Below are 11,273 nucleotides of genomic sequence, written 5' to 3'. Positions count from 1 at the left end.
GTATATCAACCATAGGCACCAGGAAACAACTCTCCACACAGGCCTGGTTTGGTCCATCTTCTCTACATTAAGAAGAGAGAGGCTGATTCAGACACAACCCTTCATCCTGACCAGGTTGTTTGCCATGGAAGATGACTTCTGCTCTCTCAGTTCCTTCATAGGTGCCTACATCTTCTCCAGGGATCATTTCTGCATAGACCTTTGAATTTCTCAGGAGGTGAAAGATCCCCTATATTCCTGTATTGTAAGACCAACTCTGTGCCTGCTCTTCTGTAAAGTTAGATTGAGGGTAGATGGTATGGTTAGGATTAATAACATGTTTGATTTGTGTTAGGAATCATTCTGCTGGATGAATAATGGTGTTGTGAACCTGAGATATTTTTAAGAATATAGAGGTGAAATATTGTAATGGTCAGGCGAGTATAGGAGGAAGAGATGACCAAGAGACTGTCTCATGCAACTACAAAGGGTTCATTGTGGGTCCAGCATGCTGGGGCTCAGAGCTCAGTTGAATAGAGCAGAGAGCCCTGAGAACAGCTTAAGCAGAGCTTATGTACTTTTCTTGGAGAAGGCAGGGATGGAAGTTTATTGATGGGTCAGGGCGAGTAGGCCGTTTGCTTTCAACTGCGTGACTGAGCACATTCTGCAGTTTGGCAGTTGGGGACAGCACATTCTGGGAACAAGATTAGCAAAAAGTTCTCAAGATTTCAACAGTGTTTTGTTAAGCGTACAGAAAAACAGGAAGTGACAAGTACCTATTTCATTAACCTTTCATTCTCCACTTCTTCTTCTGGTTACTTTTAATCATAAAAGTCATCACTGATGGGTGTTACATTTTATGTGTTCTAGTGTGGTATATTGTTGTCTGATTACCATAAGTTTAACTTGTCCAATTTGAGCTTGGAGAAAGGAAACTCCATGGTTTAGCCAACAGGGTCCTACAGTTCGCAATAATATGAGGATTATTAATGGACCAGCCAGGGCTGATGAAAGCATAGTTAACCAGACGGACTGTGTGAATCAAGACTCAAACCACCCTTTTTGGGCCTCTCTTTCTCGTTGACGCTCTTCAATGCGTTTTCTTTATTTACTCATAGATTCTTTTCAACTCCAGTGTGGCCGGCACAAAAACAACATTCTTCCCTCAATGCACTACAAAGTCCCCCTTCTCTCATGAAGAGGAGGTTTTATCGCTCGTCTGTTCTGTAAAACAGATTCATAGACAGAGGTTAAACATTCCTGTAAAGCTGTGATGGAGGTTTTATTATCTTTAAGTTTTGGTCTATTGCTGCTTCTAATTAGGGCATTGGTTGTGTCCTTTGGACTAGGGCATTGATTCCTGTGCCCACTCATGCAGCAACTCCTATTCCTAATAGGATGGCTAAAGTGAGAGATACAGGTTCCCAGCGGAACTGAGTTGCATGCCCTCCTATTTGATCTTTAAATGGACCTGCGTCATCATAGAGCACTCTGGGAAACATCTGCACCATTACATAATTAATCACATCTGTTGACTATTTCATGAAAACATAAACAATGTTTAAGTATATAGAATCTTTCTGTTATATGGACGGACGAGGCAAAGCACCTAAGATAGCACTGAAGACAGGGAAACAGTCCTATTTGGTTGCAAACGGATTTAGAGGGCATTGCTTCTGTTGTAATCAATTAATCCCCTGAACCCCAAGTTTAGGTAGTTTCATAATTTGTACCCAACATGTAAGGGAAGGGGCTCAGAAGTTCAAAGTCGGCAGAAGTTCACAAAAAGCTGTTTTTCTATCTTTTATTTTATCCTCTGTTCTGGGCAAGTTAACTTTTCAAGGACACCTAAAAGGGGGAGAGATTTTTTTCTCTTTTTTTTTCACCCTGCCAGCTGTTACCATGGAGCCTAGTTGGTAACTTCTTTATCTTAGAAATGTAGCCATCTCTGTGAAGCCCCCACTCAAGGCCAGAGGCCTTGTTCACATATTTTGTGAAAAACTAGTATGGGTGTGTCTAGCTCAGGAGTGCTGATTTTTTTTCGCCAGTTGCCAAGTAGACCAGGGCAACACGAAAAGAAGAAGTTTATCTACAGTGAACTCTTTTAAAGGAACTCTTTTGCTGAAAGTCCTAAAGTCAGCCATGGTGAAGACTTCTGGAGAAGGTCATTTAAGACTTTTCTGTGGGCCTGGTAGAGAGGGGGAAGACGTGGAAGGCAAGGCTGAGAGCAGTTTCATGGATCTGAGAATGAGGAAGTAGAAATGTAAAAGAATATTGGAAAAGGGGTTTGGGATTTTCCTAGCAACAAAAACTTGAGCAGTAGAACAGGTAGAGCAGAGGGGACGACGGGAGTGAGTATCCCAAAAAGCATGTGAGGTATTTTAAATTCTTAGTCACCTGTTTACAGTGATGACAAAGCAACTTTAAAGGCCATTTTAATTACATCCTGGATAGGGGTCTGAGGGATCTCCTCAGCTGGTTTGAGCTTTGGGTTAGCTGGTAAGAGGACCTTATGGAACCCAGTGCGGGCACTGACAGGAGAAGAGAGGAGTGAGTGTGTGGAGGGGTACCTCAGTACCGGAAACATCAGCAAGGGGGCAATTGTCTGAGAACCGGCAGAGGTTTTGATTTTTGATCTAGTAATTGGAGGGGAGAAATCAGGTTGCTGAGGTGGGAGTGCCAGCAGAGAGTCTGGAGCAGAAGGCTGAGTTTGAGGAACTATTGGAGAAGTATAGTTCAGGATGTGAGCAAAGGAGGGAAAAAACCTCCACATAGGGGAATCTCCTTTAACCCTTTTGAGCACTTGCAGAAGTTAAAAAGGTCATGCAGAATGTGAGGATCTGGAGACCCCTCTGGGGGTCACAGGTTTTGGTTGTCTAATTGGTAATATGGCCAATTCTGTGTATTGAATTTGATGAGCAGTTTGAGTTCCACCAGGCAGTCCCTGTATGCTAACATCCCCATGACTTACAGAAGTAGTCGGCTTTCCCCCCACACAGCCGTGGCTGTTTGTGGCTTTGATAGTCTTCCAGGCAAACATAGTAATCTAGGCTAGCCAACCTGCATCTGGCTCACGTGTCCCTACATCCATAATATTTGTTTTCATTATCTATGATACGAAAGGGATTTAATGAAATTTTAGTGGGATCTGCTTTATCAGGGATATCCCAATAGGAAAAACCTATAGGCAGCTGACAAATGTTGAGATGACCAACAGGTCCCTATGTGGGCTGTAAGCGAGATAGACCATTCTTCTGGTCTATGAGGATTTGTGATCAGCCATTGCTGCTGAATTCGCTGATGAGGGTTAGGACTAGTGGTGGCCAAGGGGAGAGTCTATAGCCTTATACACATGCCAAATATACAATTTGAAAGGGTTACCAGTCATTTCCAGTTTCCAGCCAGAGTCTGGACAGGGAACAGGCTTGAGATGGAAGGCATGGATACAGGAAAGGATTCCATCTACATTTACCGCTGTAGGTGTTATAAGTAGCACGTGGTATTTCCTTTCCAGCGGGGTTCCAGGGATGACACCTGATGTCATCTTATGTAGATGAAGTCTCTTACTTGATATCGATGTGGAGTCTCCTTGTCCCCAGGTTGGTAGGCCGTGGCCAGCTGTTTTAACAGGTTTCGCTGAGTTCTTTCAAGAGCTTTAAGTGTGTCAAGCAAAGGGGTGTGGAAGGGATCCTTAGGTCTTAGAGTTGGGGTTAGGTCCCTTACTGGAGGAGGGGCAACAAAGAGAATTTCACAGGGGGAGAGGTTACACAAAGAAACAGAGGGAGTATTTTTTAGATGATACAGTGCATAAGGCAGGAGTATAGTCCAATCTTTTAGCTGGTTTCTAAGCTTAATTTCATTAAGGTCTCTTTAATGGTTCTATTTATTTTTTCTACCTGTCCTGAGCTCTGGGATCTATAAGCATAATGTAACTACCAATTAATCACCAGGGTACAGGTTAACCCATGACTTACCTGGGCCATGAACACCAGTGCATTGTCAGACCCTATTACCTTAGGCAGGCCGTATCTTGGAAAAATATCCTTCAGTATCATCTTGACCACGATTTGAGCCATCGTTTTTTTTTTGTTTTTTTTTTGGGGGGGGGGGAGGTTTCAATCCATCCTGAAAATGTATCTACAAAGACTAGGAGATATTTAAGTCCATACCTTGCTGGCTTAATTTCAGTAAAGTTCACTTCTGAAAATTTTTCTGGTCTGGTTCTTCGAAGGTGTTTTCCTGCAGGAAGCTTAAAAGGGTAAGCATTAACCAATTGATGGACCTGAGACGCTTTTGATACCCATTCAGTTATTTCCTTTCGCTGTGAGTCGGTTAGTAGAAAACTCTGTTCTTGATCTTTCAGGAATGCCTGCAATTTCTTTGAACCAAGGTGAGTGAGTTGATGTACATTTTCTACTGACATTGTTAAAGCCATGACTATAGGAGTTTTTACTGAAGGATTTAGAAATTCCACTTGGGGGCCTTCAGGGTTAAAAGTCATTATGGCCCAGAGTTTGGTGAGCAGATCTCCACCCATCAATGCGGCCGGGAACTCTGGGATTACTAGGAAGGAGTGATGGATTTTTCCTTTCCACAGGTCCATGTACCTCTTAGTTGTCCAAGCCCGATATTTACTGCCATTAGCCCCTTGAACTAGAGACCTTTTATTTGATTGAGGGCCCAATGGGGCCTTAAAGGCTGAGTATAATGCCCCTGTATCTACTTCAAAGTTTACTGGGGTCCCTTCAACTTCAAAAGTTATTTACTATAACTGTGAGTTGGTTAGTGGAGTTGGTTAGACTTCATCCACAATGAGTGCTCTTTTGGAGATGTTGGTTTTGGATGCACACAAGGGATCTTTCTTTAGATCCATCAGGTGCTGAGAATCTAAGCCACAGCCTTACACAGGGCCAAAATGCTGATTCAGACACATCCCTTTCCAAAGCAATTAAGGAAAGAATCACAGGTGATGTCCACTCATTTCCATTTGAAAACTGTTTTCTTCAGGCTTCACAAAGGGGTGGCCTGAGGCAAAGACCTTCCTGACATTCAGGCCAACATAACAATAGGCAAGCAAAAGGCCCATTGCAGGGTTTCTCCACTGAGACTTTCCTGGTAACACTGATATCTGAGTTTTCTGAGATGCTCCCATTCCATTCAGCTGTCCAGTACATGGCTTTGTCAAAGATCTTGGAGGTTGTACATATCTGGGGCAAGATGAATCCTGGGAAGCTTTCTCCTAGACAGGAAACATCCATTGATGCATTCTCTTTTCTAATTTCTACAACCACAGACACAGTGGGATACACAGAAATAGAAACAATCGCCTTGTCAAATGACTTACCAGAAACAGTTCACGCCAAACCAAACAAACTGCCTTTCCTACCTATTCTCAGAACATGAGACAAAACCACAAACACACACCCACACCCAAAAAGGCACCTCCTTCCCCCAAGGAGGTCTGTGACTATACAGAGTGTTCTCTGACTGGTGGGCCATTCTATGTTTCACGGAATTGGACTATCTTGTCTCAGATCTAGTATCCTTGGCCAACTGTGTGAAGCTGACAGGAGCCAGCAGTGAGCCATTACCGGCTTTCTCAGGAAAGGCCCCTCTTCTGAGCTCTTCTGGCATTTGGCCATCTTCACATTAGTAGGCACCAAGAAAGACCGATTCTCACCTTGGTAAATCCAAACAAGTGAGACCACTGGGAATGGGACTGGGACTGGCTCTGGGTGCCTGCCTTCCTGGATTCCAAGTTCAGAGACTTCCAAAAACAAGGAAGTGAGGTGAGGTCACTTCCTCCTGAAATGAATGAGGTCACTGACTTGGCAACCACTTTGTGCTAACAGTTTCTTCTTATGGTCCCTTGAGATGGAGGCTGCCCCTACTTCATGTGACACTTTCACAAGTTAGAATGGTATATAAACCATAGGCACCTGGGAAGAGCTCTCCACAAAGGCCTGGTTTGGTCCATCTTCTCTACATTAAAAAGAGAGAGGCTGATTCAGACACAAACCTGTATCCTGACCAGGTTGTTTGCTATGGAAGATGACTTTCACTTTCAAAAGTCCTTCATAGCTGCATACATCTTCTCCAGGGATTATTTCTGCATGTATCTTTGAGGTTCTCAGCATGTGGAAGATCCCCTACATTCCTGTATTGTAAGACCAACACTTTCCCTGCTCTTCTGCAATGTTAGATTGAGGGAACAGTGTATGGTTAGGGTTAAAAACATGTTCGATTTGTGTTAGGAATAATTCTGCGGGATGATTAATGGTATTGGAAACCTGCGATATTTACAAGAATATATAGGTGAAATATAAGTATGAAAACAGGAATCCTGGTAAGATTTGAAGCTCAGAAGGGCATTGGGCCCTTGATTGGGAGACTTAGTTTTGCATTATGTTCTGCACACATGCCTCAGCTGAATCGATATAAAATGGCATAGGACCTTTTTTCTTGGATGATTGAATGTCAAAGAGAACATCCAGTCAAAAAGGGACATTAGGTAGGATTAAGAAGATAGTCAGTAGGTTTAGAAAAAAGCGTGAGTATAGGATTCGGACCAAAATATTTTTAGCAATAGGGTTTTGGTTAGAAAGTGAATGTCAATGTAAGCACATGTAAAGAATGAGTTACAATAATGAGCTGGGGAAAATATGTAGGAAAACAGATATCAATAGAGACATTACGAAATGAGACAAAGTATAAAGTGAGTAATAGGATTAGACATTTTCAACAGGCTTGAGTTTGAATATATAATCTTAGGAAAAAACAAATATGTAATCACCAATAGGATTTTCATTTGAGCACATTAGGCAACCTGGACATGGATGTTTTTAGTAATCCATGTTCAATTACCGTTTAGGTTTGGTACAATCATAAGTGTGACGTTTGTGTTTTTTGTGTCCTGAATATTACTGTGATAAAATGTGTATGTAGATCAGGTGACATGGGTATTTCTTCCACCATTTCTGGGAGCAATATGTTGAAGATGTATTAATTAGTACTGGAGTTCAATGAGGTGTATCCTGTGTCTATGAATATAGAGATAATGCATGAATAGACGATATTCTGAATAAATAATATAACTGATTCCACTTTAAATAAAGGATTGAATTAATATCTGAAAATATATAGGAAATCTTATATTGATAAGCAATCATTCATTCCAACCGGTTATACATCTAATTTTAATATTAGGTTTATGGTTTATCATGAAGAGTGTGTGGGCTTTGTTTCAAAATTGATTATGGAAATCAAATATAATGTGTTTGGAAAGAAGTCTCATGAAAAGACCAGTTAAGAAACCTGGAGGAATACATGTGTTTTGAAGCAGTAAGTGATTGAAAGTGAAACAAATGCCTATAAATTTGTGAACTTGTGGATGAAATATATATCCTATGATGTGCATAAACTGAAGAAATAATAATGTACCAGTGTTGTAAAAAAATGAACGTCAAAATACACATTATGTCCCATACAAATCTACAGGCAATGATGTTTAAGTGGGTCAGTTACTGTAGAAATATTAGGATTTGTATGCAACATTAACTGAAGTTAGTTTTCAGTACTAGAAAACAAATATGTATTTCAGGTGGATGAATATTTCTGAGAATAATCTTGTAAAAAGTTGATTATAAATCCACATACATGAACATGAATGAATTCAGGGAGTTAATGTAAGATACATATATTTCATATTTTGAAAAATCTGGAGAGTGTGTATATATATATACACAGACATTAAAATGTAGCAATATTTATGCCTATCGAAATTCATCATTAAATATATATCATCAACAGATGCAAAAGTATTTATTTTAGTAAACATGGATTTATGTATAATGTTTTTCAACTAGGAAGCTCACCCATAGTTTGAATTTTCAGTTCCAAAATCATTTTGGAGGAGTGATCTCTTCTCAAAATTTGTATCTTCCTAGTAACTGTAACCTCAAAAGTATGTATGTGTGATACCAGGTAGGATTCTATATGTGCATATAAAATTACATGTGCTGAATAGGCTACAGAAAAAGGGAGACAGGAATTCACATATTTGTTTACTTTAAAACACATTGAGAACTATTCAAACAAAAAATTTACTGGATTTATAACACCAACCCTTTATCATCCAAAAGACCAGTCCAACTGTACACCATTCCTCCTCTGAACTGCTTGTATTTCTATTCTGTTTGGGTTATTTTTCTCCATCATAATGGTTTAGTAGTCAGAGTCTAGTCAGCTATTGGTTAGTGTCAGGGATTCAGTATTTCGAATGGAAAATTAGATAATGAATCCAATGTGTATGCAAATATGTGCTACACAAAATTTTTCAACTCTCATCCAGAATAATGCCTTCATATTACTTCGGCCCCAAGTAAGACACAATTAGAGGAGAACAGTTAGAAAATCTGTGAATACCTATCAGGAATGCAAAATCCTCAGGAGTTCACAACCTTGGAGGTGGTAGGGGAGTTTCCAAAAGTAAGGGACAGGGTTGATAGATCCAACCTGATCTTTCATTAAAATTGGGGGCCATCTTGCCACAAAGCCATGAAAAGATAATTTTGGCTTTACTATAAATTAGCGCAAATTCTGAACCTGCTTGGAATGCCTACCAGTGCCTTGAACTCACCCATGTCTGGATCTCTGACCAGATAGCAGCGCTCTCTAAAACTTTAATGATACCTCATAAATATTTTTCTTTCCCTGGCCAGACAACGTGTCTCTGAGGCTCTAATGGTCCTCATAAATTCTGATGTTAGGGCCAGCAAAAAAAAAAAATGTAATATACCATTAGTGTGATGCTTGTCAAAGTTCTCTTATCTGTAACCTTTCTTTTGTGTATCTTTCTGGGCTACATATCTGGGCTGTAGGAAAGTTGGGTTGCTGTCTTGTTCCCGCCATTTTGGGAGGGAGAGGCAGCCTGGCCGGTTGAAATAATAAGCTTGCCTTAATTTGATTTTAATTGGAGTCAGTGGTCTTTTCTTGCATTCTGGTCTTACATTTTGGAGTTCCAAAGCGAGATAACCCTGCCCGACCAGATCACAAGACCAGACTGTGGAAATTCTGAAGCTGGCCTGCCCTCTAGGGCTCCACACTGGAGAGCCACTCTAGGGGGTGTGCAACTTAAGATGTTCCAAGGCCTTGGATTGAGCCTTCAGTCCGTGGAGCACTGCAGAGAACCAAAGCACTAAAACTATTAGCAAGCTCCTGGTAGAGGAGGCCTCCATAGGTAAGTGACACCTTTATAACATCTGCTATCCAGTTAAGGGAGAGTACTTCTGATGACAGGGAGGTGGCCTGGGTAGGCTAACATATACCCCTCTCTGGGACAGTAATGAGAATGGTTCTGTCCTCTGTTCTGTTCTGTAGGGAATTGCTCTTTAAATTTAAGCTCACAAGGTTTTCTAGGTGTTCAAAAATCTAATAAAATATTAATGTCTACAAAAGGTCTAATATGCCTTTGTTCAAGGACTTTTCCTTCAACAACAAAAAAAATGGTTTACAATTTTCAATACAATTGTCTAATATTTTAATAAATAAGTAAAGTAAATTTCATTGGGATTACTCATTCATGAGTAGTTTTGTTTGATATCTGATTGATTTACTAAGGTCTGTATAAGTTTGTACTAAAGTGTGTATAAGATTGTAAAATTCAGTCATGTGTTAAAGAGACAAAAATTTCTGAAAACATAAGTTTACCCATAAAACTGTGTTATTAAGTTTTATTTTTTTCCTAGAGCAAACAACCATAAAAATTAAACAACTGAATAAATAAGAACTGTTATTTTAGAGAACTGTACTGCCATTTCTTTAAAAGCTAAACTTGGTTAATGTAGAAACATCAATGTAATTGTGTTGCTGTCAATGTGCTCATATCTTCCAGGTATACAAGTCTGTAAGGTAGAAACTTGAAAAGAGCATTATATCAATCTGTTGTTCTAAAGTTATATGGTAAAAAAATATATTGGGGATTTATTTACCTGTTATCAATAAGATATGTAAAGTTTTATGTTACTTTTTACATTGGGGAACCATTTAAATGTATTTTTAAGTTATTGAGAGCCTAATCTATGTAAAGGTTAAAAACTTTCAGCCTTTCTTTAATTCATGTTTTAAATCTGATATCATACAGTGTTAGCAAATGTTCATGTGACCTGACACAATTTATGTAAACTTTGTAAAATGATATTTAAAAAACAAAGATCACCTTTAGATCTAAAACACTAAAGATTCATATAGAGCCCTGCCTTAACTGAAATAAGGCTGTGTGTCCCATCTTACAACATGTGAGAATGACTACGAAAGCAGTAGGTCAGATTTTATTTCATTTAAAGTTATGTTCAAAAGTTTCTTTGGTTTTTGATTTGTGTCAAGATTACTAGGATTTAAACAGGGGATATAGTGTATAACTCAGCCAAAAAATTTAGGGTAGCTGTTACACGAACTAAGTATTTTTACTCTTGTTAAAAATTTTTATTTTGTAATTTCCTTATAAGTGATCTAAAGATTCCCTGTTAGTGTTTTACAGAAGTGTTGCTTTAAGAACACAACATGGGTTAATTTAAGATAATAAGTCATCACCTATAAGACAGAATAATACAGATCCCAATTAATTAAAAGATAAATAATTATAAAGTTATAGACATTAAATCCCAGTACTTGTAATATAAGGCTGTTAAAATTTATTTGCTGGATGTTTCAGATTAGTATTTAATTAAAGTTAAATGAAAAGGGCCAAGAAAACCAATATTTGGCTCTTGCCCTCTGAGTCAGTCTGAATCCAGGGAACAGGGGACTTCTCTAAAGAGCTTTGCAACTCTGGGCCAAATAACCTCCAGATCAGGAAAAATAATGAGACCACTGGAGAACATAAAGCCAATGAGTGCATTTGCCATGAAGAGGTGAGTTATCAGAGAAGGGAGACATTCTTATGCTTCTGAGGGAAACCACATGGTCAAGCAAGACCTGGACCCACCTAACGAAAATGGCACTATCAGAACTGAGAAGCTGCTCTCAAGTTTCCCCAGAATTGACTCCCATAAAAGCTCAGCTGACTGTGAAAAATAGATAGAAACAGAAGTCAGTTTGACTGTTTCATCTTAAACAGTTAGCAAAGACAGTTAAAACGAAAATACAGCCATTCCTGGGCATTTTAATTAATAATAATAATAATAATCATCATCATCATCATCATCATAATAATAATAATAATAATAAAATTTTAAGGTATACAATTTATTTTAGCCTCCCAAAATAAGTAAGACTGGAAACTAAAAGAAGGATTC

The sequence above is a fragment of the Callospermophilus lateralis genome, unplaced genomic scaffold (assembly GCF_048772815.1).
Source record: "Callospermophilus lateralis isolate mCalLat2 unplaced genomic scaffold, mCalLat2.hap1 Scaffold_818, whole genome shotgun sequence".
Classification (NCBI taxonomy): Eukaryota; Metazoa; Chordata; class Mammalia; order Rodentia; family Sciuridae; genus Callospermophilus; species Callospermophilus lateralis.
This window is presented reverse-complemented; position numbering follows the sequence as displayed.